The sequence below is a fragment of the Suncus etruscus genome, chromosome 10, assembly GCF_024139225.1.
Source record: "Suncus etruscus isolate mSunEtr1 chromosome 10, mSunEtr1.pri.cur, whole genome shotgun sequence".
Lineage (NCBI taxonomy): Eukaryota > Metazoa > Chordata > Mammalia > Eulipotyphla > Soricidae > Suncus > Suncus etruscus.
In genome coordinates this window covers 22,932,833-22,960,204 of record NC_064857.1, presented here as the reverse complement: position 1 = coordinate 22,960,204, position 27,372 = coordinate 22,932,833, and the positions used below count along the sequence as shown (strand labels likewise).

The window sequence follows — 27,372 nt, the reverse complement described above, 5'->3', positions numbered from 1 at the left end:
CTTTGTTTTTTTTTTGTTTGTTTGTTTGTTTGTTTTTTGTTTTTTTTTTTTGGTTTTTGGGCCACACCCGGTGATGTTCAGGGGTTACTCCTGGCTATGCGCTCAGAAGTCGCTCCTGGCTTGGGGGACCATATGGGACGCTGGGGAATCGAACCGCGGTCCTGATCCTTGGCTAGTGCTTGCAAGGCAGACAACTTACCTCTAGTGTCATCTCGCCGGCCCCAGAAAAGCTCTTTGAATGGGCCCAGAAGACCACAGAAAATATTTCAGACTTTCCTTCCTCATAAAATTGAATTCCACTTTCCTTCACTGAATTCTTAAAAATTGGTGGAGCTCTTTTCTTTCATAACTATGGCATCCCTAAAAGAGCTAAATTACAGCAGTAAGACATTTGCCTTGCACACAGCTGATTCCAATAGACGGTGGTTCGAATCCCAGCATCCCATATGGTTCCCTGTGCCTGCTAGGAGCAACTCCAGAGTACAAGAGCCAGGAGTAACCCCTGAGTGCCACCAGGTGTGACACCCCCCCCCCCAAAAAAAAAGAGCTAAATTAATGGAACCATGGCCTATGGACACTTGTCACAGTCAGGCTTCTGAGACTATCTGTGAGGAAAATCAAGAAAATAACTTCTTTTTAAAAGGACGCTCCATAAATTACATCTGGAAGAATTGTGGGTCTTGGTGATTATTATTAACTCCATTGGGCAGTAAGCATAGAGATTGGTAAAAACAAGTCTTAGACTGATGTTTCCTTGTCAACTTGAAAATCTTTAAGGGCCTGGCTGTAACTCAGCAGGAGAGCACATGCCTTGAATGTGTGGCTCTGGGTTTCATCTCTGGCACTGCAAAAACAAAAACAAAACTACGGTACCCGTGGAAACTCATCCCTCATGGAAATTAGTATAGAAGTAGAGTCACAAGTTATACAGAAAGCTCCCAAAAAGAGCTAGGGTTATGGATGAAGAATTAACTTTTCTCTCCTTTCACAGAAACACTCAGGAGTACCTTTCTCTTTGATAAAACAGTGATAGGAGGGCTTCTAATTTGTTTGTTACTTTAATGTTCAATTCAGAAGCCTGCCTGCTCCTGCCTGCTTAATAAAGAACAGTTTTCTTGCCAACTACCCACCTAAGACATCCTGGTAAATTGAAAATGGAAAAAGTTTTCTGTACATTTCCATAAGGCAATATCATTGTACTACCATTGCACTATTGCATATGGTTGAAGTGTGAGTCAAATTAGCTTGCTAGAGATGAAAATTTATACAGTATAGGAGACACAAGATAATAGGTAAACATTTTTTTTATAAAAATAAAAAAGCCCACAAGACATTAGTTTTTGCTAGGGACAAACTGTAACAAAAATTAATTTTATTTGTTTTGAGGGGCATAGCCAGAAGTGCCCAGGAACTCTCTTAGGTCGTGCCCAGAGGTCACACTGGCTCCATCCTTGGGAGGATCATTTGAATTGCTGGCATTTGAATCAAGGTCACAATACCAGTTACATGCACTAACTTTTGTTTTATTTTTCCAGTTCAATCCATATTTATTTTTTGGGTTCTGTGGGGTTTTTTTTTTTGGGGGGGCTATACAGTGGGACTGTGAAGTGTTGTATCTCTCCAATCAGTCCTAATGCATGGTTTTTATTGGATTTGTTTGGTGTCATATCTGGGACTACTGTGCTCAACAGTCACTCTTGGTAGTTCTCAGGGGATCATAAGATGGCAAATATAGGGGCCCGGAGAGATAGCACAGCGGCGTTTGCCTTGCAAGCAGCCGATCCAGGACCAAAGGTGGTTGGTTCGAATCCTGGTGTCCCATATGGTCCCCCGTGCCTGCCAGGAGCTATTTCTGAGCAGACAGCCAGGAGTCACCCCTGAGCACTGCTGGGTGTGACCCAAAAACCAAAAAAAAAAAAAAAAAAAAAAGATGGCAAATATAGAACCCCAGACCTCCCTTTCCAAAGCATGAAACTCAGCCTGATAATTACTTTCTCTCTCTCTCTTCCCCTCATGTACTTCATGTTTTATAATGAATCATAATTTTTATTAAATGAATGTGATAAAATCTTTTAGAGAAGCTACGATGCTGAGACACTGTTTTATGTCATCGCTTAGGGAAAGTTGGATTAAAAAAAGATACTTGATCTGACTCAAATATTTAATTCAGGCGAGAAACAGTTTTAGTTTTTTTATGGCATACGGTTTGTGCTCAGTAAATACTAAGAAATATAAAGATGAATACAAAATTTACCATAAATATATTTTGCCCTACTACAGGCTTAATGGACAAATATAATTGGACTCTTCTATACACATTCCTTCTATATACTTCTATATACTCTTTTTATAAATTTTAAAATTTATAAATATAAACCTGCACTTATAAATATAATTTAAAATAATAAAATAAATAACAGCCATATAAATAATAAGGCCATATAAAAGAAGGCCAGAATGATAGCTCAAATGGCCAAAGTACATGCTTTGTACCAGGATGCCTGGGTTTGATTCCCAGCACTGTATGATCCTCTGATATGATCCTTGAGGGTTAGCAGTGACCCCCAAACATGCTGTGAACAGACCTCAGCGCTGTCATCTATGGCACAAAAACAAAGCAAACTAATAAAATACAATTCCATATAATGTGATGAAATTAAAATCAGAAAACATATATTTTTTCTTATTTTTATAATGCTTTAATAATATTTGTATCCAGCTGGGTATATTCAAAGATAAAATATGTCCAAGTTCTCTATTTGGAAGACCAAATTAATCATAAAGCGATTTTTGACTGCAAAGAATTCAACATTTATGTTGCTGCTAGTCGAAAGAAATGGAGCTGTAACAAAGAAAATAAAGCTGCAATAAATTGCTCCAAAGCTAAGGTAAAATGATCACCCAATTAAGCCATAACTTTAAAAAAATCACCTTGAGGTTAAATTGGGAAGGAAGATGAAGGAAAGGGAAATTAAAAAATCAGTCTTTTAAGTTTGAGGTCTCCTTTCCACTTGCATAGTGAAATATTTGGTTACTTAAAATGTTTTTCACTATATTATATGAGTTGCTCTTAATACTATTTCATCCCTCAACAGAGGAAGCAAGGAATGCTCTTTAAGAAAAAATGCCATACCAGGCTATCAAAATCTTTTCTAAGTAAAATAAACTAATCAAGATTGATCTCCTGGGTTTCTTAGAAGTTCACCAATTCCAAATGTTCGTGAAGGTTTCAAAAGGAAAGAAAACGATAAACCTTCTCTATAATACAATGCTTAATAAGTTCTTGGGGAGACAGAGGTTAATAACAGTGGCATTTTGTAAAATGATTTTAACTAGAACTAAAATCAGTACTCATTTATTTTCTTTTCTGAAACATCTATGTTTCTACTCCCCGTACTGAGAAAAATGAGTCAATTATACCTTAAGGGAATTTTCAAGAACAGATTGAATGTGTTCTTAGCAATACTTCAACAGAAGGGATTTCCCCCCCAAATTTATTATTTAAAAAACAAACAGCAATATAATTAATATATAAAGATCAAATGTAAAAGAGACTTTCTTTATGTTTAAGCACTCTGACCAGTTATTTAGTTCTCAAGGGCTTCAATATATATGAATGATAGAGGAAATGAAAATGATAAAAGATATCATGACTGAAACAAAAGAGACTGAATATGTCCCTTCGTTTGAAAATGCTGTACCAAAACCCATTGCTTGCTATAAAAGTTTCACAAATGGGATGGATAAATAGCTAGGTACAATTGAAGGAGTCTAATCTAAGGTACTGTTGTCAGTCAACTAATCTTTTCTGGTTTAACAATCTGAGTTTAACAACTTCATGATGAATGAGACAGGCTGCAAATGACCTGAGTGTTTCAGCCCATAAAACAGGCTTAGGGAAATAAAACCTGCAAATTTGATCACCAACCTTAGAGTGGCCATCAATGGCAATATAGTTGGGGTTTTAGTAGAAATTAATGGTTTTAAAGAAATTGCCTCTGTGTGGTTTAGGCAATGAAATGCCAATCATTTACATTAAAGTACCATGTACCCTAAAGCAGTCTACTGTATACAAGATTTGCTGTGACATAATTGAAATTCTGAAAGCCCTAAATTCAAAGGTGCTGAGTTCACTGCCGGAAGATCCACTGAGGCTGAGAGTCATAGAGATTCAGTTTTACAAAAAGTTTCTCGGGAGCATTAACCTGTAGTCACATTTAGCCCCCCCCCCCCACACAAAGGGGGGAAAAAACCAAACCACTCTAGTTGTTAACAGCAGTAGGTCTATTGTTCAAGAAGAAATACATTTTATGAGATTCATTATGAAAGGGGGGGGGATACTTTTTGGCATTCTGCATATAAAAATCTTCTCAAAAAGACATCTCCAGCTTAAAAAAAAATTCCACCTACTTATACTACTACAACTTTTGCTAATTTTCTACAGCTCTCTGCTCTGACTTAAAAGTCATTTCCTTAAGAAAACAGATGACAGACAACTTGAGTGACTGATTATATTGTGCCATCACTTTGTTTTTTCTCAGAGGTTTAAGAGGATGGATGTTAGTGTAAAAGACAGAAAGAGGAGCTTCGCATAAGATTTCACTTCTGTTCAAAGACAAGCTAATGTAACTTCACTGTGGTGCAATCAACATGACAAATGGATACCGAGCAACCTTCTGCCTCCCACTGAAACCTGAGAGCCTGATTTACACAAGCTTCTCCTTGTAGATCGAAAAAGACTTCATGCTGCTAGGCTGTATAATGGGTTGATCTGATAACTCTTTGCATGTAATGAAATCTGATCACAGAAAGGTAAAATGCATCTCAGAGGATGAAGCAAGTTAATGAACTTATAAAACTACACTTAAAGTCTTTTAAAACCCTGAATAAACAGAAAGGAAAAAAAAAAGACTTAGCTGAAACCATCTTGAGAAAATGTAGCAAGCCTCTTGGGTCACTCACTCTGCAATCAATTTAAGATCTATAGCTGTGACTTACAATGAATACAATTGGCGCTCAAGAAGTACAACACTAAACAGTTTAGCATAATCTGCAGATCCCATGTGCTTTATCTTTATTATCGGACTTAGCCAGCCCTCAGATCTTTAGCTCAAAAATTTTATATTACTTTATCCTTTTATTTCCCTGGAAGCTTAATATTTTTTTCTTGGGTGGGTAGGAAGGGGAGATTTCTAAAAGGATGTAAACCTACTACCGTGCAAAATTAAGCCGGAGATCAAAATCTATTCTAATCTGATTATGAATAAAACAGCCAAAAAATAAGAGGTTGGTAAAAAATTTGAACTTCTATTGAAAAGTCCTAGTATGAACGCTTCTTCAAATGTTGAGATATGTTTATTGAAAATGAACTACGTGATATGGTCTTGGGCAGGCTGCAACCAAGTTTTCTGCAATCAAACTGCCTATTGATAGTAAGGAAAGCTTGCAAATCGACACCATGGATGTAAACTGCAATTAGAAACAGTTCTAACACATGTAAATGTTGAATGGGATAGACTTTGAGTCTGATGTTTACTTTGCTGTTGTCACAAATAAAAAAAAAAAAAGCACTCCTAAAAACATTTCATGCTGAAGTGAATGGATTGTAACAGCTGCTGATTTGGTGACATGGAGAACCCCAGTGGAGACATCCTGCTGAATTAACGTTTTGGAAATGTTAAAAAGAAACTTCAAACAGACCTTCATTAGCAGGCGGTCAAAGATTTTGCTCAGTGGGGATCATGTGAAGGCTAGCAGAGCAGTCACTCAGCCATGAATCAGACTTGTCAATAGTTGCCCATTTTCCCAACAGGTGACTTAAAAAAGATCCCCGTCTGTTGGCCCTCACATTTCTGTGTGTACTTGCTCAGAAAAAAATGACCCTAGACTTCTGCTCTGGCATTATTTAGGAAGGCCCAGCAGGCAGAACTAGGGAATGAGTAGTTCAAGGGGTTTAAAGATATTTTTTAAAATTTGCACTTTGGCCATATATTTTTTTCCCAACCAAAAACATCAGGCAAGCTATATTTAAAAGAATCTACTGACTTTTAAACACTTTTAACTTGCAGATTCAAAGAATAAGAGACTACTAAGGAATCATGGAAATAACAAAGGCTAACCAATCCCTTCATTTTGATAGATGAAGAAACTGAAGCCTATACAGATTTTGTAGATTTAAATAATTTATCAAACATTGCATATGTAATAAATATTGAGCTGGAGATTTAAAAGGTGACTGTTCCAGTCATATGCTTTCAATAAACACATGTGCATATGAGTCGATCATTCACCTAAGCCCTCAGCTCAATAGTCATTATTCTAATTCCAAAGAAATAAATCAAAATTAGATTTTACTTAGCAATGTAAACATACTTAAAGAAAGAAATCATTAAATGGGCAATATCTCATGGTTTCGTTTTTTTTCCCCACTCCTGATTTGGGGTGTTTAAATATTTTCCCCATTTTTACTAGCCACAGAGAGTTAATGAAAAGTTCCTTCCCACATCACTGAGAAGTTGAAGTGAAGGAGGGAGTGGAAACAGGTCCAGGCCTAAACTTTGTTTTCCACTCTCAACATTTAAGAGTGCAGTACAAATATAGAACACAAAAATAATAAAGCATTTCATTGTTGCTGATTCAGATTGGCATTGTAAACTGCGCTTCGATACAAGCTACTATTATGTCAGAAAATTACCAGCTATCCATTAAATGAACCCAGACAATTTTCTGTTGTTCCAGGATTTTTCGGTTGTTATTTTTGAAAGCCTAAGTACAGAGTTCAGTGAAAGTTCTCAAAGGTGACTCCACAATCACAGCTCATTATCTTAGTCAACCTCACCGGCTGCTCCATCAAGTAAGGCGTTACCAGCTATGCAAAAAATGGAATTGGAGGCTGAGCAAATTACCTTGTATTGGCAAGATGTTTCCTAGAAAAGATGACTTTGGAAGAACTCGCCACATACTTCAGAGATAAAAAAAAAATAATTAGGAAGAAATGTAAGTGAATTCCAACCCACACACAAACACAACATAGATGCAAAATTCTCAGTGCTTTAGTTTATCAATTTTTCATATAAAAACTAACTTTGAGAAGCTGAACTCTTTCTATGGTATGCAGAAAGCGAGTCTCTACTATAAAAGCTGAGGGGAGTATAAAAGACAGACTGGATTTATACATCCAAATGAAAAATGTGTGCATCCCTTGACCCAGAATTTCTACATGCAGAAAATAACCCTGAGGAAATAATTCAACAAGGAGGGAAAGATGTATATGTAAGGATTTTCATGGCAGCAATTTTTTTATGGTCGTGCAATTTTACTTTTAAAAAGTTCCAAATTAATTTAAATTAAAATTAAGTTCAAGTTGGCAAGAAATCAACCCATGTACCATACACTGGCATGTATTCAAATGTTAAAATTTGTCATTCACTACATCAACTGGCATACAAATCTGTCAAAGTCATTATTCACTAAACATAAAGTTATAGATCTACATCTATTTGTGTATTTTTATTTTCAATGAAATGCCAGAGTAACTCAACTGTGTTTGAATAACTGAATGTATGTGGGTTTTTTTTTTTAAATAAAAGCCTACCTGCTCTCACTATACACAAAAGTTAACTTAACGTTCTTCTAATATCTAAATGTAAAACTAGAAAACAAAGTAGAATATACTCACAAATTAGAAATAGGGAAAGGTTTCTTGCAAGCGCTAGCCTAGGACGGACAGACCATGGTTTGATCCCCCAGCATTCCATATGGTCCCCCCAAGCCAGGAGCGATTTCTGAGCACATAGCCAGGAGTAACTCCTGAGCGTCACTGGGTGTGGCCCAGAAACAAAAAACAAAAATAAATAAATAAATAAATAAAGGAAAAGTCTTCTTAAAAAGAATAATTATAAAATGGAAAATGATAAATTGTGCTCTTCAAAATGCACTGATAAAAAATAGTATTAAGAAAGTCACACTAGTAGATAATGGAAAGCACATATCATATCACAAAAGATTTCTACCTAGGATATGTAATAAATTGATAAGTATGAATTATATTAGTTCTGTTATACTAAGACAACTCTTTTAAAGATGGGCTAGCAATAGGACAGGCATTTCCCAAAGAATCATATACAAATAGCCAGTAGACACACAAAAAAGTACTCAACATCGTTAAGTAGCAGAGAGCAACAAATTAAAACCAGAATGAGAGAATGGCTCATCAGAATGGCTAAAGTGGTAAAGACAGCGCCAAAGATCAGGATGTATGGAAACTAGAACTTTCATGTTATTGGTGTCAAGAGGTGTCTTCTATAAAACACAGATCTACACAATGACACAGCAATTCCATTCAGTGTTTAAGCCAAGCGAAATGAAAACTGGTTCACAAAAGCCAAGTACAAAAATGTTCACAGTAGCCACATTCAGGGTATTTAACAGGGGAAAAATGGAACAGAGAGATAGTACAGGCAGTAAGGCACTTGCCTTCCATGCGCCTGCAGTGGCAGGGATTCTGCTTTTTGATTGTTTCTTCCAGCAACTCTATTTGGAATTCACCAAACCACATAATGTCTGAGTATTACCATGAACCATTCCTAAGCAGGGACCCAAGATAACCCTTGAGCACCACCAGGTATGGCCCCCAAACCAAAATAAAATAAAGTGGAAGCACCTGAGAAGAATGTATCTACTTAGTGTAGCTTATTCATACAATGAAATACTATTCAGTTGTAAGAATATAAAAACTCTAAGAGCTAGAAATAAGCCCTAAGTACAGTTAAGTGTGGCCCAACCACACCCCACACCCCCAAAGATTAAAAATATCAATACACACAAAGGAAACCAATCTCAAAAACATTTCTTTAAGTAAGAGAAGCATAAACAAAATACTACTATACACAATATGAATTTATTTATCTAAAGTTCTAGAACTGGCAATAATAGGGTGTCACAGAAAAATGTCAAAATATATTTGTGGGGGAGGCAATGGATGAAATTTATTGAAAAAGAATATACAAAAATTTCTGGTGGTGATATAAATGTTTTCTATCTTGTGGTGTGTGTGGAGGGAGTGAGTAACTAAGGATTGAACCCAGGACCTCACACTTGCCTCATATCTTGAAAACTTGAGTTTTATCTTTAGTCCAATGTTTTATATCTTGACAGGGGTTTAAGAAATACAGTCATGTAGTCACAATTTATCTAAGTCCACTAATAAAGTATGCATTTTTTTTAATTTTTATTGTGACCAAAGTGCATTACAAATCTTTCACTGCATCATTTATAGTACATAGTGACAATGAATGAGGGGCATTCCCACCACCAGTGCTGTCCTCCCTCCACCCCTGTTCCCAGCATGTATCCCATATCTCCCTCCATTACCCCCCCAGAATGCTAGAGCACCTGGTCTCCACTTTACAGCTTGTTGTAGATTGAGCATTCATTCCACCGTCATTGGAGATAAAAAGAATAAGAAAAGGGGGAGAAAAAAATTGGTAACAACTACCAAAAAAAGAAAGAAAAGAAAGAAAGATGGAAGAAAAAAAGAAAAAAAATGCACCCAGAAAATAAAAAGAAAAATAAATCACCAAATAATAACCACAAGAGTGAAAAACAAAGAGAAAAGTGGAAGAAAAAAGAGAAAGAAAATAAAGTAAAAAAACTAACAAATCAAAACAAAGAAAAAGTATGGGTGCTGGAGTGGTAGGGTTTGGCGTTCCCCCCACTTTTTTTTTTTTTTTTTTTTTTTGCATAGGCACAGTAAGCATTGGTGAAAAAAGGGAATTCCCGAGGCCTAAGAGATTCTCCATCCTTGAAGCATACCATCATGGGATCAACCCCTGGCTCCATATATACTCATTACCCCATTCCAAAGGCTTTTTTGTGATGCCAGGAAAGTTTCCTCTCGGTTGTCTGTGAGAAAATCAAGCCACTGTAGATAGCGATCTTGGTATTTGCACGGGTTATAGGTCAAGATGTAGGATAGAGTCTCTAGGTTCTATCTAGAGGTTCCTATCCATTGTTGTTATTGTGTTCAGTCTTCTGTAACACTTGCTCCCTGTTTTCATTCAGTCCGTAAGCCAAAGCCTAGGATATTATGGGTCCAAAGGTTCTGCTCAGTCTCTTTTGTCCAAGTTGGACCTCTGCAATAAGACATCTTTTTGTTGTTGTTGTTGTTGTTGTTTATGTGTCCTGGGCTACAGCCTAGGGTAGGGTTTTTCTTATTAGTCCCAAGGTAGGCTCTGTTCAGTCATGGTTGTCAAAGTCAGTTTTCTGTTGTTGGTGCTCTTACTTTTCACAGTTCAAAGGACGATACCTCTTCTGATTTCCATTTAGTGTTAGGTGATGTGACAGGACAGCCTGGTCTTAGGTTAAGTTTTCCTTTCCTCGTCATATCAAAACTGGCACAAGTTGGTGCCAGAGCAGTGTTATAAATCTCCCAATGGAGCTTAGTTCCTGGTGGTGTTGCCCGGAGCTGTATCATTTCTACGTCGGGGATCTGGAGTTTCGGATTGGACTAACACTGTCCAATCTCCTGGGGACTGGTTGCATCCACATGACACATGTTCAGGATGGGAGGCACCCTTCTGCTATAAAAAGTGAGTTCTTATCCCTAGAAGATAAGATCTTGTTTCTGTGTCTATGGTTTCCCCTTTTTTTACTGTGCCCATACAAAAAAACGTATGGTGTAATACTGTGTTGCTGGTGCTATTCTGGGTAAGGATGACAGGCTGCACACACAGTCTCTGTCGTCTGGTTTTATTCTGAGCTTTTAACCCAGTCAAGGTTTTTTGTACCAAGCAGCACCAAAAATGGTAAGGATAGAGAAAAAATGTATATATTAAAATAGAACAAATAAATAAAACAGTTAAAAAGAAAAGGTATTCGAATAAAACAAGTGGTGAAGGAGGCTACTTGTATATTTAGGAATACACATCTTAAGATGTATTGTTATACAGGTATTGAGCTTCCATAGGCAATATAAGACTCCCAATTAAGTCTTTTGATATATTATTGTGGGGAGTAAAAGCCAAGGTACTTTTCGATTCACAGCCTTGGAATTGAGTTTGAGAGATGCTTTGCTGCATTATGAGACCATATGGTGTCTTTGAGCTGGGAGTTTTGCTGAAGCCGATTCCTGTATCATGCAACAGTCCACGATTTGGTGGGGGTGAGAGGGGCCATCAAGCATGAGTCAGCAGGCGTGCTGGTTGTAGTATGCATTTTATTGTAGGTAAATTTTACCTCAAAAGAAAAATAACATAAATACTGAACTCAACACATACATGTTTAAGTTATTGGATATGTATATAAGGATAGTATGTATGCTTATTTCTTTCCTTAAAATACCTAATTCTCAGAGGAAAAATCAGAAGATGTTTAGAGAAAGCTGTATACTGAAAACAAGTGTAGTAATCATGACTGCAGACCATTCACAACAAACATTTATAATTCCTCAAAATAACATTTCTCCAAGCTCACATTAATGCACCCACGTGGAAACTGTATTTCTGAATCTTTGTATATCATTAAATTTAACTTCAAAGAGAATGACTGAATGATTTTAAAATCCATTTTGGTGCACCGGTGATGGCAGTTAGCCATCTGGTACTGACAAAGTCCACCATGGCAAATGTAAAAGAAGATACAAAATGACTCCAGTTCCATTTGATCAGTTGATCTGAATATCAAAGTGCTGCACATTTTTGAATAGTATAAAAATGAAACAGTAGAAGTATCTTCTTAAAAATCTAAGAAATGGTTCAAAGCAAACACTCTTTTAAAAACTTAACTGTGGAGTTCAGAGAGATAGTATAGCAGGTAAGATGCATGCTTTTCTCACAGTCAATCTGGGTTTGATCCCTTTTATCGCATAGACACCCCCCCCCCCAAACCCTCCCAGGAATAAGCCCTGAGAACTGCTGCATATGACGCCAAAACAAACAAAAAACCTAGTTGTGCTTCCATTTCTAAAATAATGTGTTATAGTGATAAAGGGAAGGTGTTTAAGTTACTGGTGTAAATTTTTTTGCAATTAAAAGAATAAATCAATTTTGTTTCATATTCTGGAATAGTTGGCTATATCCCAAAAATACCAGTCAAGGAAATTAATCTATTTAAGTCTAACATGAAATGGTTCCTTTAGATATTCCAAGCATCATATATATTACTATACTGAAAAACTAATGTTTTATGAGTTTATGTGATTGGGTTATTCAATAATTTACACTAGATTAAGTATATCACTTAATATTATTAAAAATCACATTACAGGTGAAACTCAATCATGAACAACTTTGTAACTGTGTATCTTGTGGTGATTCAATTAAATAACTTATTTATATTAAAATTTGAGTATTCTTTAAAAACCTCACATTACAGACTTCAGAGGAATTTATTTTGCTAGGTGAGGTATAATATGTCCTTTCTTCACAATAATACATTTTATTATATAATGTATAAGGATTAAATACCTACCATAATGTACCAATAAAATAAAATCTCTGCCATTGAGTTGGAATTAAGAGATTTTATATGATTTGTTAAAATGAAGGCCAGAGAGATCATACAGTGGATAAGGTATTTGTCTTGCATGTGGTGAATCTGGGTTCAACCTCTGGTACCCCATATTATTCCCTGAGCCTGCCAGGAGTGATCTCTGAGCATTGTCAGGAGGAACAAGCCCTGAGCATTGCTGGCTGTGGTCCAAACTGCAACCCCCAAAAGATTACAATCTTAAACATAAAAGTAGTTTATTTTAGTTATTTACAATGTTTGTTTTGGGGTCACACCTTTCAGCTCTCAGAGGTTACTCCTGGCTCTGCACTCCGAAATCAATCCTGGCAGGCTCAGGGTACCCCATGGGATGCCGAGATTCGAACCACCATCTGTCCTAGATTGGCTGCATGCAAGACAAATGCCCTACCACTGTGCTATCTCTCTGGCCCAATTATTTACATTTTTACTCCAAAAAATTACTGTTACTTTGAAGTGCCGGTAATCCGACTCAAAGTCTCCCACATGTAAGGCTGTTACTCTACCACTAAGTCACATCCCTGGATCCGCAACCAATTATTTTTAAAAGCACATATCACTTACTTTACAAAATGATTTATCACCTTACTATTTCCTCTATTTAATGTAACCATAAAAAGCTGTTCATAAATAAAATGCTAAGAAAAATTTATATTTTGTCATTAATTAATTTACCCACACTTTTAACAATATTCTTTTTTAAAATTAATATCTTTATTTAAACACCTTGATTACAAATATGATTGTAGTTGGGTTTCAGTCAAGGAAAGAACACCTCCCTTCACCAGTGCAACATTCCCACCACCAATGTCCCAAATCTCCCTCCTCCCCACCCCACCCACTCCTGTACTCTAGACAGGTTTTCCACTTCCCTCATTCATTCACATTTAACAATGATTCTTTTTTTTTAATTATCTTTATTTAAACACCATGATTACAAAGATGATTGTAGTTGTATGAAAACAGTCATATAAAGAACGCACCTCTTCACCAGTGCAATATTCCCACAACCAATTTCCCAGATCTCCCTCCTCTCCACCCCACCCACACCAGTACTCAAGACAGGCTTTCTATTTCCCTCATTCACACTGTTATAATAGTTTTCAGTGTAGTCATTTCTCTAACTGCACTCATCACTCTATATGTTGAGCTTCATGTCATGAGCTGCACCTACATGGGAAGATGGGGGAAATAAGGGTTGGGACTGAGGCAGTAAAAGATTAGATATGAGCTTTGTAGGACAGTATCAAGGTCACAATACAAGTTGGATATTATGTATATATAAACTATATGCATACAATACTATCAATAGGAGACCAAGGAGAAAAAATTTCCAGTGACTGTCCCAACATAAACCAGTGCTAGAACGACCCTCCCTCCTCCCAAAGCGCATTCTCGTTACTGTAGGGAGAGGTAGGGGGAAAGCCTGATGACCCCTATAGTGCCCACCTAGACCCACTTCTGGCCATCTGAGCTGGCCAGGGAAGTCCTGGAGTCAGGGGAAAAAGAGGGGGACGATGGGAGCCTGCCAAGCATCCCAGCACTCCCCAGGCTATGGAGATGGCCTCCGGCATAGGGCTACTCCAAACCCCATACCTGGCAAGAACTGGTTTCCAAAATCAAAGAGGAAACCAGAAGCCAGATATCTACCCAACCTCCTCCCCATGCACCTCCCCCCTGGAGTACGGAGGGAGGGGGGAAGCCTGAGGACCCCTAAGGATCCACCTGAACCCACTTCTGGCCATCTAAGCTGACACCCAGGGAAGGTCTGGAGTCAGGGGAAAAAGACAAAGATGGCTGGGAACCTGCCAAGCCTTCCAGCACTCCCAGGCTAGGGAGAGGGCCTCTGGCATGGGGCTTCCCCAAGTCCCATACCTGGCAAGAGCTGGCCTCCAGAATCAAAGAGGAAACTGGAAGCCAGATATCTGCCTAACTCCTCCCCATGCACCTCCCCGCTGGAGTACAGAGGGAGGAGGGAAGCCTGAGGACCCCTAAGAATCCACCTGAAACCACTTCTGGCCATCTGAGCTGGCACCCAGGGAGGGCCTGGAGTCCAGGGGAAAAAGAGGGGGATGGCTGGGGGCCTGCCAAGCCTCCCAGCACTCCCCAGGCTAGGGAGAAGGTTCCAGCATGGGGCCTCTCCAAACCCCATACCTGGCAAGAGCTGGCCTCCAGAATCAAAGAGGAAACCAGAAGCCAGATATCTGCCCAACCTCCTCCCCATGCACCGATCCCCTGGAGTACGGAGGGTGGGGGAAGCCTGAGGACCCCTAAGGATCCACCTGAACCCACTTCTGGCCATCTGAGCTGGCACCCAGGGAAGGCCTGGAGTCAGGGGAAAAAGACAAGGATGGCTGGAGGCCTGCCAAGCCTCCCAGCACTCCCCAGGCTAGTGAGAGGGCCTCTGGCATGGGGCTTCCCAAACCCCATACCTGGCAAGAGCTGGCCTCCAGAATAAAAGAGGAAACTGGAAGCCAGATATTTGCCCAACTTCCTCCCCATCCACCTCCCCCCTGGAGTACGGAGGGAGGGGGGAAGACTGAGGACCCCAAAGAGTCCACCTGAACCCACTTCTGGCCATCTGAGCTGGAGCCCAGGGAAGGCCTGGAGTCAGGGAAAAAGAGGGGGATGGATGGGAGCCTGCCAAGCCTCCCAGCACTCCCCAGGCCAGGGAGAAGGTCTCCGGCATGGGGCCTCCCCAAACCCCATACCTGGCAAAAGCTGGCCTCCAGAATCAAAGAGGAAACCGGCAGCCAGGCCTGGAGTCAGGGGATAAAGAGGGGGACATCTGTGGTGCCTGCCAAGCCTCCCAGCTCTCCACAGGCTAGGGAGAAAGCCTCTGGCATGGGGTCTCCCCCAACCCCATGCTGGCAAGAGTTGCATAAGCTCAGTTTTTCAGATCTGTTATTTCAGTGTGAAAATTTCTAATTTCAGTTGTCAAATCCTCTTGATGCTTAACTGTGCTCCAGTCAAGTCTATCAATGCTTTTTTAGAGCTCCCTGAACATCTTCCATACTGCCATACCCTAACCCTAACCCTCCATACTTTTAATCCAAACTTCTTATTTGAGAGGATACCTAGCTATTTCCTACTTTTTAGCCATCTTGATTTCTTTAAACATGGGGGTGTTCTGCAAAATTTCTTCATTGGTAAGACTGTACCGCGCTTCTCGGGTGTGGGTCCTGGAGAGATTATGGTCCGTGGTATCTCTAGGCTGGCTCAGCAGGAAAAAGGCAGAAAGCATGGCTGCCGTCCCTTTTAAGTCTCTGGGTGCCCAATCACATGGCAGGAATCAGCCCCACATTCGTTGGGTGGGGACATCTTACCGGGTGTGGGTCCTGGAGAGATTATGGGCCTTGGTGTCTCTAGGCTGGCTTATCAGGAAAAAAGTAACAATGATTCTTAAAAGCACAACTATATGTATATAGTTAACTAACTCTTGGGCTTAGTAGAAAAATGTGACTATAAAATAACAGTGATCAAAATATGTAAGAAGTTCTGAAAAAATCTATATATTTTTTATCTGTTCAGGGGAAAACAATTATATTTCTAGAATAGCATCTGGAATGTTTAAAAATATCTACAAGGGTTCTTTTTTTACACACATACACATCAAAAACAAAACCCACAAAATTGTCTTCTTTTATAGCTGCACTTAAAATATTTTTTTAAAATTACAGTTGAAGCTATATGGTTATGCATCTGTTGAGTTTATGGTACTGGTGTACAAAGTTACTGCACATTACTATCACCATGACTTGCCACCAGTGTCTCTGTCACTTCTGGTTCGATCTTCATTCCTTCCCATTCATCCTCTACCTGCTTGTTGTCAGTTGCGTAATTCAAGGTCAAAGGCTTGTCATTCTTCTATATTGTCTATTCACTTTTTTTGTGTCCCTAGTTGAGGTCATCCAGTATTTGCCCTTCTTCCTGTGACTTATTTCACTTTACATGTTACCTCCCAGTTCCTTCTATATAATTTCATCTTTCCTTATGCTTCATACTTCATTTAGAATGTATATATAATCCAAAACTTTTTATCCATTCATTTTATGACCACATGTTTAACACACTATTACTTAGCAGATCTCTCCAAGTAACCTACAGTTATTTCTAAAACTCATGCCACAACAACAGAGTTGCTAAGAAATAAATATTTGAGAAATTCAAAAGACCTATTTGAATATGAAAGCTAAAACTGACATGAAAATAAATTACTTCTATACTATTATATAATCACTTTGAAAATATTTGAAAGAACCAATATTTACCTGCATGCGTGAGTTCAGGAATATGTGTGTTTCTGTGTATTTTAACTGCTTCATTGGAAGGAAGAACTGTAAAGAACTATCAGGTAGGCTTGAGGTTTAGCTGTCATCCATAAACTATGCAAATTTGAGTAAATCCTTCACGTCTTAGGTGTTCTTTTCTTCTTTGGGGGGAGCGTCACACCCGGCAGCGGTCAGGGGTTACTCCTGGCTCTACACTCAGAAATTGCTCCTGGCAGGCTTGGGGGACCATATGGGATGTCGGGCCTTGAACCAACATCCTTCTGCATGCAAGGCAAATGCACTGCCTCCATGCTATCTTTCCGGCCCCTCTTCTTTCTTTCTTTCTTTTCTTTCTTTCTTTCTTTCTTTCTTTCTTTCTTTCTTTCTTTCTTTCTTTCTTTCTTTCTTTCTTTCTTTCTTTCTTTCTTTCTTTCTTTCTTTCTTTCTTTCTTTTCTTTCTTTCTTTCTTTCTTTCTTCCTTCCTTCCTTCTTTCTCTTTCTTTCTTTCTTTCTTTCTTTCTTTCTTTCTTTCTTTCTTTCTTTCTTTCTTTCTTTCTTTCTTTCTTTCTTTCTTTCTTCTTCTTTCTTTCTCTTTCTTTTTCTTTCCTTCTTTCCATTCTTTTTTCTTTCCTTCCTTTCTTCCTTCTTTCTCCTTTCTTCTTTCTTTCTCTTTCTTCTTTCTTTCTCTTTCTTTTTCTTTCCTTCTTTCCTTTCTTTTTTCTTTCCTTCCTTTCTTCCTTCTTTCTCATTTCTTACCTTCCTTCCTTCTCTTTCTTTTTCTTTCTTTCCTTCCTTCCTTCCTTTCTTCCTTCTTTCTCCTTTCTTTCCTTCCTTCCTTCTCCCTTCCTTCCTTCTTTCTTTCTTCCTTCTTTCTTTCTCTCTCTCTTTCTTTTTCTTTCCTTCCTTCCTTCCTTCCTTTCTTTCCTTCCTTCCTTCCTTCTTTCTCCTTTCTTTCCTTCCTTCCTTCTTTCTCCTTTCTTTCCTTCCTTCCTTCCTTCTTTCTCCTTTCTTTCCTTCCTTCCTTCTCCCTTCCTTCCTTCTTTCCTTCTTTCTTTCTCTTTCTTTCTTTCTTTCTTTCTTTCTTTCTTTCTTTCTTTCTTTCTTTCTTTCTTTCTTTCTTTCTTTCTTTCTTTCCTTCCTTTCTTTCTTTCCTTCCTTTCTTCCTTCTTTCTCCTTTCTTTCCTTCCTTCTCCCTTTCTTCCTTCTCCCTTCCTTCCTTCCTTCTCTCTCTCTTTCTTTCTCTCTCTCTCTTTCTTTCTTTCTCCCTTTCTTTCTTTCTTTCTCTCTTTCTTTCTTTCTTTCTCTTTCTTTCTTTCTCTCTCTCTTTCTTTCTTTCTTTCTTTCTTTTTTTCTTTCTTTCTTTCTTTCTTTCTTTCTTTCTTTCTTTCTTTCTTTCTTTCTTTCTTTCTTTCTTTCTTTCTTTCTTTCTTACTTTCTTTCTTTCTTTCTTGCTTTCTTTCTTTCTTGCTTTCACGCTCAGGGGTCACTTCTGGCTCTGCACTCAGAAATCGCCCCTGGAAGGCTGGGATACCAAATGGGATGCCAAGAATTGAACCGGGTCCCTCCCTGGTCAGCTGCATGCAATCTGGCTCCAGGGGGGTTCTTTTCTTTTTGTATTTAAATTTAGAGTGTATGGTACTGGAACATTAGTACTGTGGGTAGAGCACTTGCCTTGCACATGACCAACCTGGATTGATGGCCAAGACCCCATATAGTTCCCAGAACCCATCAGGAGTTAATTCCTGAACTCCAAGCCAGGACTAAGCACTGAGCACCAGCAGGCATGGCCCCAAAACAAATAAGGAGTTTACAGAGTCCAAAAAATATATATAATGTGGCTCCACATGCAATATTATTAGCCACATTAAAAAAGTTAAAAGAAACATCTGAGATCAATTTTAACAAATTTCAATTAATAAATATTATCAACACTTAGTCAATTAATATTATTAATGATCTTTTTCATATTTTGTTGTACTGTTTCGAAATCTTCTGTATATATTTTTAGAATGTATATTCTAATTTGAACTAGCCAAGTTTCACAAGCCAAATGCTTCTAACGGTTAATAAAATTAAATAGTACAGTTTTAATAGTTAATTTTTTTCATTTTTAAAAAGCCTGTTATTACTCTTTTGGCAAAATTGATATAATAAAAATAGTTTCTAAAACAAAAGTATATGAAAATCATGAATTAGATGCTTCTAGAGAACATTTATCTACTTTCATCTGGAAAATGTTAATTTCCTAACTTCTCTGACATTTTAAAACTCTGGATGATATTTTCCCTAACCTTGGACAACCATTAATAAGTAATTATCTCCCTACACTGGCAATTATCTTCTGAACCCAACCCCATAGCGTATGGAATGCTTAATCTATTAAATTGGTTTGTCTATTAAATCCCTGCCAAGTCCCCATTTCATATTATATTATGAAGCTCTGGACTTAATCTGAAGTTTAGATCTTTAAATAATCATTATAATCAAAAGATTGTTTCTCAAATAAAGACATCCAAAATTAAAATGATAAACTTTATTTAATTTCTGCTTTATTTCTGTTAGTCTAAATAGTTGACTATTAAAGTCTAAATTGTTGATATTAATAAACCACAGTAAAAGCTGTTCAAGAATAGCCGTTATGTCAAATCTTGGCAAGCAGGAATAGCCAGGTTCTCTAAAATAGGTAAAATTCAGGATTTAATTGAGGAAAAAATGTGTGACCACTTGCTATGTACTATTCTTTAGTAATTTAAAGACTGAATAACAATCTACTTGTGTCAAAGTAACAGACCCTGCAGGCTGTTTATCTTCAGGTAGAGAGCTTACCACTAAGAGTCATGGAGTACAAATAGGGCAGATAAGGGGAAAGTATGACAATAACATTTGGAAACAATCACTCTGCACAAGAGCTGGGTGCAGAAAGGAGATAAAATGATGTGCATTATACTCCTTCAGTAGCAATATTTAAAAACACAGTTTCAAAAGGGGGGAGAGAGAGAGAGAGAGGAGAGAGAGAGAGGAGAGAGAGAAGAGAGAGAGAGAGAGAGAGAGAGAGAGAGAGAGAGAGAGAGAGAGAGAGAGAGAGAGAGAGAGAGAGAGAGAGAGAGAGAGAGAGAGAGTGTGTCCAACCCCAGGTGAACAAGTTTGAATCAGGGTCGCGAATGAAATAATCCAAACCAGGATGAGGGTGAAATACATATAGTCTGGCAATCTTCTACCTCCTATGGAGAGCCAGCTGCCTGCCAGAACTATCATTTTTATTGAGTGCAGAGACCACCCCGGTGGGGCAGTAAGAACAGTTAAGGGCAGATAACTCAGGCTATCCTAAGCCAGTCCCACCAGGTTTACAAGTAAGACAATCTCTGTTTTGGGGGTAAATCCAAGTTGTAAATAAACATGCAAAGGAACCAAAGATGATCTTTATTTTAGGTAAAATAAGGTGTAACCTAACAGTGTTGGACAATGTATGACTGAAGCTCAATCATGAATAACTCTGTAACTGTTTATCTCATGGTGATTTAAAGTATTGGTTTTTTTTTTTTTTGAAAGAATATCTGGGGGCCAAAGTGGTAGCACAGTGGTAGGGCATTTGCCTTGTATGCTGCTGACCCAAGACAGACCTAGGTTCGATCCCCAGCATCTCATATGGTTCCCACGAGCCTGCCAGGAGTGATTTCTGAGCCCAGAACCAGGAGTAACCCTTGAGTGCCACCGGTGGATGTGATCACAAAACCAAATAAATAAATAAATAAAGGAATATGCTCAGAATAAAAACTTATGTTTTTCAATTACTGTAATCCTTCCATCTCCCACTCAAATTTATAATAGAGTAACAGCATGTATAGTATCTACAATATAGGTAATGTACATTTATAAGGATACATAAATTTATAAGAATTTCATAGGCAGTTGATTACATTTTGCTTATACATTCAATAGAAGTATATTAACAGACTTCATAGAAAAGTCTATTATCACTTCTGCTTCTGAATTTCAGTTCTCCATTTGCATGGCATCAAAACTCAAGTATTGGCAGGGGGGAAACTCAAGTATTTTTCTGCTATCATTCATTATGTACTTGAGTCATTCATCAAGAATTATGTGAGTGGCCCTATGATAGGCATAGGGCTAACTTAAAAAGAAAACCATGGCCTCATAGTTAATAATTTTGAGAACAACAAAATTTATTTTGGGGGAGGATTGAGAAATATAGGGGCTGGAGGGGCAGTACAGCAGATTTGATCCCTGGCACCAAATGTGATTCCAAAAGCCCACCCAGAGTAATCCTTGAGTATAGAGTCAAGAATAAGGGTTTTTTTTTATTTGTTTGTTTGTTTGGGGCCATACCTGGCTCTACACTCAGAAATCACTTCTGGCAGGCTCAGGGGACCATATGGGATGCGGGACTTGAGCCACTGTCCTTCCGCATGGAAGGCAAACGCCTTACCTCCATACTATCTCTCTGGCCCCATAAATAGTTCTAAATAACTATCCAGTTAACAACATGAATCTTTTCAAATATCAATCTAGCCAGCTTCCAACTATACCATGAAGCTTTACTAGAGGTGGTGAAGGAGTGTAATGACAAATTTTGCATATCAACACTACTTGTTTGCAAAGCCCTGGCTCCTTCATGAATCTGCATGTCATCCTTGCGCAGGGGCCTTGCTAATCTCTGTATCATTCCCATTTTAGTATACATTCTGCCGAAGCGAGCACAGCCCTGGCTCCTTGCACCAAATACTAGGTTAAAAATTGCTGTAAAATATTTTGTAGATTTAATGAACATTCACAATCAATTGGCTTCTCATAAAGAAAATTACCCTCAAGAATTTTTTTTTATTTTTTACTATCATTGGGAATAAACCAGATACCTCAGAGAATGAATTCTGCCCATGAATATAACATAGAAATCTCACAGATGCTTCCAACCTGTAAATCTGCTTGTGTTTCCAACTTGCTGAACTTCGCTAAAATTTTTGGGTGCCAAATCCCCAATTAGGTGAGCCAATTATTTAAAATCTTACACTTGCTCTCATTCTCCCTGCCCCACTGTGTGTGTGTTTGTTTGTGTATGTACATGCATTCACACATGTTAGTGTTTATATCTAATTGTTTCTATTTCTGTGAACAACCTTCACTGATACAGTGAATTCATAACTAAACACAAAGGTTGGGAGAGGTATCAAAATGTAAATAACGCAATTTATGGATGTGAAAAAAGTATATAAAGAAAAATATCACTAAAGATAAAATTTGGTTTCAATAGTATTTAAGGTGACAGAATAAGACAAGGAAATGAAAGGAAGAATGAATTCCAAAAGAGGGATTCATCAGCCCATATGGTACCACAGGCACCACCAGGAGTATTTCCTAACTGGAGAGCCAGAAGGAAACCCTGTGCATTGACAAGTGTGTACCCAGGCCCCCCCCCCCCAAAAAAAAGAGAGCTTCAGGAAGGGTGGAAGCAATTTCTCAGAAAGATCTAATAGGAAGTAGGTTGGGTTCAGAACATGGAATTTGACAGTTAGTAGAACAGTAGTAACTATGGTTAGTAAGGTTGCAATAGGTTGGAATAAAAATTATACAATATTTGTTGAATTAATGATGAAGATTTGAGAAAAATATACTCAAACACAGGGGTAGTGAAGAATTCTGAGATGTGAAATACCTGTAGCAAGTAGGTATTTATAGATTATAAATATGATTGTTATAGGTATAGGTTATAGGTTTGATTGTTAAAGGTATAAAATACTTATATATATGAAATACCTATAAGAAACAGAGTACACCTCAGGAAGCTCACCACAAAGAGTGATGGGTTTAGTTAGAGAAATAACTACATTTTGAACTGTCCTAATAATGAGAATGTATGAGGGAAATGGAAAGCCTGTCTAGAGTACAGGCGGGGTTCGGTTGGGGAGGAGGGAGATTTGGGACATTGGTGATGGGAACGTTGCACTGGTGATGGGTGGTGTTCTTTACATGACTGAAACCCAAACACAATCACGTATGTAATCAAGATGTTTAAATAAAATATAAAAAAGAGTTAAGAGATCAGTGCTTTTCTATGGTTCAGTTTCTGGATCTCCATGCCTTTACCCTATATTTTCTCAGGGAATTTATGGATAAAGTTATCACTTGAGTCTTGAAGAAACAGAGTACATCTAGTAGATAAGGGACTTATAAGGATATAACACCCACCCATTTCCTGATGATATGCTTCCAACTAATCTTACCTAATATATGTTTAGTTGCTAAACAAACAAACAAACAAGTTTTAAACATTCCCACAGCTAAGGTTTTTTTGAGGGGTGGGAGGTTTCGGCCACACCCGACAGCTCTCAGGGGTTACTCCTGGCTCTGCACTCAGAATCACCTCTGGCAGGCTCTGGGGATCATATGGAATGCCAGGAATCGAACCTGGGCCCATCCTGGGTCAGCTGTGTGCAAGGCAAATGCCCTACCACTCTCCAGCCCCAAAGCTAAGTTATTACTGGCATTTGTTTATGTATGTGAGGAAACCTTAAGTAAACTAAAACCATTCACCTTTAGACAAAATTTTAAAATGGAAGCTGGAAAGTGAGATTTCTGACACCTGCTTTTGAGTTTTACTTAAAGAATAACTTTATGATCAGAAAGGCAGCCCAGGGATTAAGGCTTTTGTCTTGCATGTGACTGACTCTGGTCTGACCTCCAGTACCACGTATGTTCCCTGAACCTTGCTAGAAAAGACCCATAAGCACAAAGCCAAAAGTGAGTTCTGTGCTCAGCTGAGTATTGCCCCAACCCTAAAACCCTCCCCAAAAAACATTTTTAATCTTGGTGGCCACAGACATGGTCAATTTTACAGTAATAGGAGCATGATAAAATAGAAGAGTATGTTTTAACTGACTGCATTAAAATATTTCTAAGTCTGATCTTAAACTCATTTTTAACTCATTTATATCAATAAATCTTTCCTTATTTCTTATCTCTGAATATAAAGCGATTATATAGATAGCAGGCAACAAATTTTCCTTCAAATATAAAGAAATTTGCACAACTTTCTCCTATGCACTAAATTCAGAAATGGGTAAATAGAGACTCAAAGATCTGGATTCTCCAGTGATGCCTTAGCTAAACCAAAAAGGCTGATCTTCACTCCTTTCATAACGTTTTATTACACCAGCAATCTGCAAAGAAAAACACAAAAGACTCTACTATGCTTAGATTTTAAAATATAAATAACCAATTTAATGCATCACTAATGATGTACAATAGATGTCTTCTTGTCATACTAGCTCAAATAAGAGACTGGTTTAGTCTGCCAGATACTTCAAAGTAACTCATTTGATAATAAAAGGACACTCTTTTGTGCAAACTTTCCTACTAAAATCAACTGCAGAAACCTTTCCAGTTGGATATTTGCAAAATAAAAGTGTTGAGCTCTCATTAAGATGCTAGTTAATTAATAGAGAAGAAGCTAACTTCTTTAGGTCTTTAAATTTTATCTTACCAAATAGTAAGCTTTTAAGTGAAAACACATCTCCAGACGAAGAGAATGAATATTGATGGCAAACTATTTTAAAATTGTGTATTTAATAGACAATGTATTTATGTTCAATGTCTTAAAATTTTAAATATCTATTACATTTGTTGCTATTAAATTATACACCCATGTACAGACACTCCAGATGCCTTATCTATGCAAGCACACTAGACCATTTCACTTCTCTATAAATCTCCCCCAACAAGTAAAGTAAAACATTTCCCAGAATCTAAACTTATAAAGGTAAAGGCATGGGTCAGAATTTCCCCAGCATGTTCTATTATCATGTTTAACATGTTTTCCAAGGAAAGAAGCTCAGACTTCTCCACCTTTGTTTTCCCTTAACTAGCACAAATTTCACAAGTCTAGCTTTAATGAGGATGAGGGTAGAGGCTTTATGTCAAATTCAACACACATTTTCAAAAATTTTCAAGAAGATCACTCTTCTTTCATCAAACCCACTTGTTATTTGCCTGTAGGTCCATAAAAATCAACCAAAATAGAAATGTAAATAAAGACTCTTTCAATGATTCTTGCTTCTTCTCAAGAAGCAGCTAATCTTGGGTAAGTACCTATTACTCCATACAGGACAAGTCAGGAGTTTCCACTGGGGGTGAGGGTTGAAGGTAGGAGGGCGGCCTGTGTCCAGAAGTGATGCTGACCCGGACTGTGGTTTACAGGAATACTTCCAATAACATAGATCCAGGACCTAATGATCTAATTTATAAAATACAACATTTACAGTGCTTTTTTATAGCAAGTCAAGGACAGACAGAACTAAGACCACCAATTAGGTTCAAAGAAAGATTTTTGTTGTTGTTGCATAGTATTTTTAGTAAGAATGTTTCCAACTGAAAAATAAAATATGAGATAGTTTGAGCCATATAAAATTATCAACAAAACAGAATTACATGATTTATTCCAGACTTTTAGAGGTAGAAAAAAAAGTTCCCAAATTCATCTGCTAAATTATTTTCCTGCTTAAAATAATGACCATATCTGCCCTAAGTGCTTACATTGATTTTATACATTAGCAGATTCTCATGGCTTCTCATGACTCACAAAAGTTTTTTCCTAAGAAAATAAAAGTCTTGGGGGCCGAGGCGGTGGCACAAACGGTAGGGCATTTGCCTTGCACATGCTAACCTAGGATAGACCTCGGCGTCCCATATGGTCCCCCAAGCCAGGAGCAATTTCTGAGAGCATATCTAGGAGTAACCCCTGAGTATCACTGGGTGTGGCCCAAAATCAAAAACAACAAAAAAAATTTTCTCCAAGAAAATAAAATCTTTTTCTCTATCATGGGTGGAATACAAATTCTTTGGTGTCCCACGGACACTTCATAGTTTTCCTCTCTTTCCCTCTAATCCTAGTTTTAACTAAGATACTGGTGAAGGAGGGTGTTCTCTACATGACTGAAATCCAACTACAATCATATCTGTAATCAAGGTGTTTAAATAAAGATATGAATTTAAAAAATAGAGATACAAAGACCAGAGGGCACCCTGACCTGCTAGACAGAAGGCTGCCCACCATTCACATTTGTTTTTCAGTCAAAATCATTTCAATCTAGCCCCACCAATTCTCATAAATATTTTGCTTCTGTTTTTAAAGCTAGTTCCCTTTTCATTTACCTTATAGATCTTCTCATCCTTAATGTTCAATCCTTAGGGGCAGTTTCCATGGCTTCTACACATCAACCTGCTGCCTGGAATACAGCAAACATTCTGAGGGTTTATTGAGGGAACTAAATTTGATGTCAGCTTCCTCTTTTATACGGCCTTTATTTTTATTTGAGAGTGGCAAATGGGTCCTGCCTATAACCTCCTTTCAAAAACAAACCATTGGAAGGATTAATCTCTTGATTATAAATTCAGTTAGGAGTGACACTAGAGCTGGCCTCATTCATAAAATGACACCGTAGAAGCCCAGAGAGTCCGCAGGCCAGGCACTAAGCAATAGGCCTGGAACAATAGGTTCCCTTTGCAATCGTAAAAAAGATATACTGCATAGCAGAGCATATATGGCAGACATCATTGGGCATAAAACAGAAATGAATACACCATGCACTAAGTGCTTTATAATGGAGTTTTGCCGAATATATTCTTGAAGTCGTGAAATCTGGAAACCTCCACATTACTGACATTTAAAGTGACAAGAGGCACATTTCCTAAGATGATACATGGCTTTCTGTTCAGAGTTCTATCGTCTCCATAAAATTGAGGAGCCTGTAATGGAAGAATTAATAAAATGGGGTTTTCTTTCATGAAAGAGACCTAAGTAGTGAATCACAATCTAAAATTACTCATCCAAAACCACCACCAAACACCCGAGTCCTTCCATCTGTTTTAAAACACCATTGAACTTTATTTTGTGTGTTGTTTTTTTTTTTTTGCACATAGATACTGAATAAATATTTGTTAAATGGGTGAATTAATGACTGGTTCTTTTTTTGATTGGAATGTTCACAACTAACCATGACAAATAAGTCAATGCTAATATTCTGAGCATGCACTTGAAAGAAAAAGTTTAGAAATTTTTGTGTGGATAATATTTGGGAAATGTGCTCTCAGTTTTATACTGTTTCTGGTTCTGCAGGACAACAGCTACTGGGAAAGTTTATTCTTTGATGGTTTGGGTCTGGGCTTACAAACCAAAGACAGAGTGTCAGTTTCTATTAAAATCAAAGCAACAGACAATGGCCTTTTCAAAGCTATCTGGAGACAGCCGGCCAGAATAAGACACATCTGAAAAGAAAGGAAAATACTCTTAAAACATGGGAAATCACCACCGATGGCAACATTAAAAATAAAACCAATGCATTATTTGATCATTCGAAGAATAAAATCTTGGACACACTTTGTTTTCTCACAATATTTGCAGCAAGATATATTCCAAGACTTGTGTAGTTAATGAGATCTCTAGAAACCTTTTTCATTCATACAAGTTGGGAGAAAGACGCAACATAGGGTCATAAGAAGTAGTTTAAACATGACTTTGAATAGGTTCCTGCCAGCTACTACTGCAAGTAGCTTGCTTAAAACA

General features: G+C 37.9%; 1 protein-coding gene and 1 non-coding gene across 5 annotated transcripts in view; both read right to left on the bottom strand.

The window, feature by feature from the left end:
* STAU2 (staufen double-stranded RNA binding protein 2) overlaps window positions 1-27,372 on the bottom strand; it is a 310,007-nt gene that overhangs the window by 85,578 nt on the left and 197,057 nt on the right. The window lies entirely within an intron of this gene.
* Window positions 21,412-21,515, bottom strand: LOC126021754 (U6 spliceosomal RNA). The gene has a single exon (XR_007500231.1). It is a non-coding gene; the product is annotated as a U6 spliceosomal RNA (small nuclear RNA).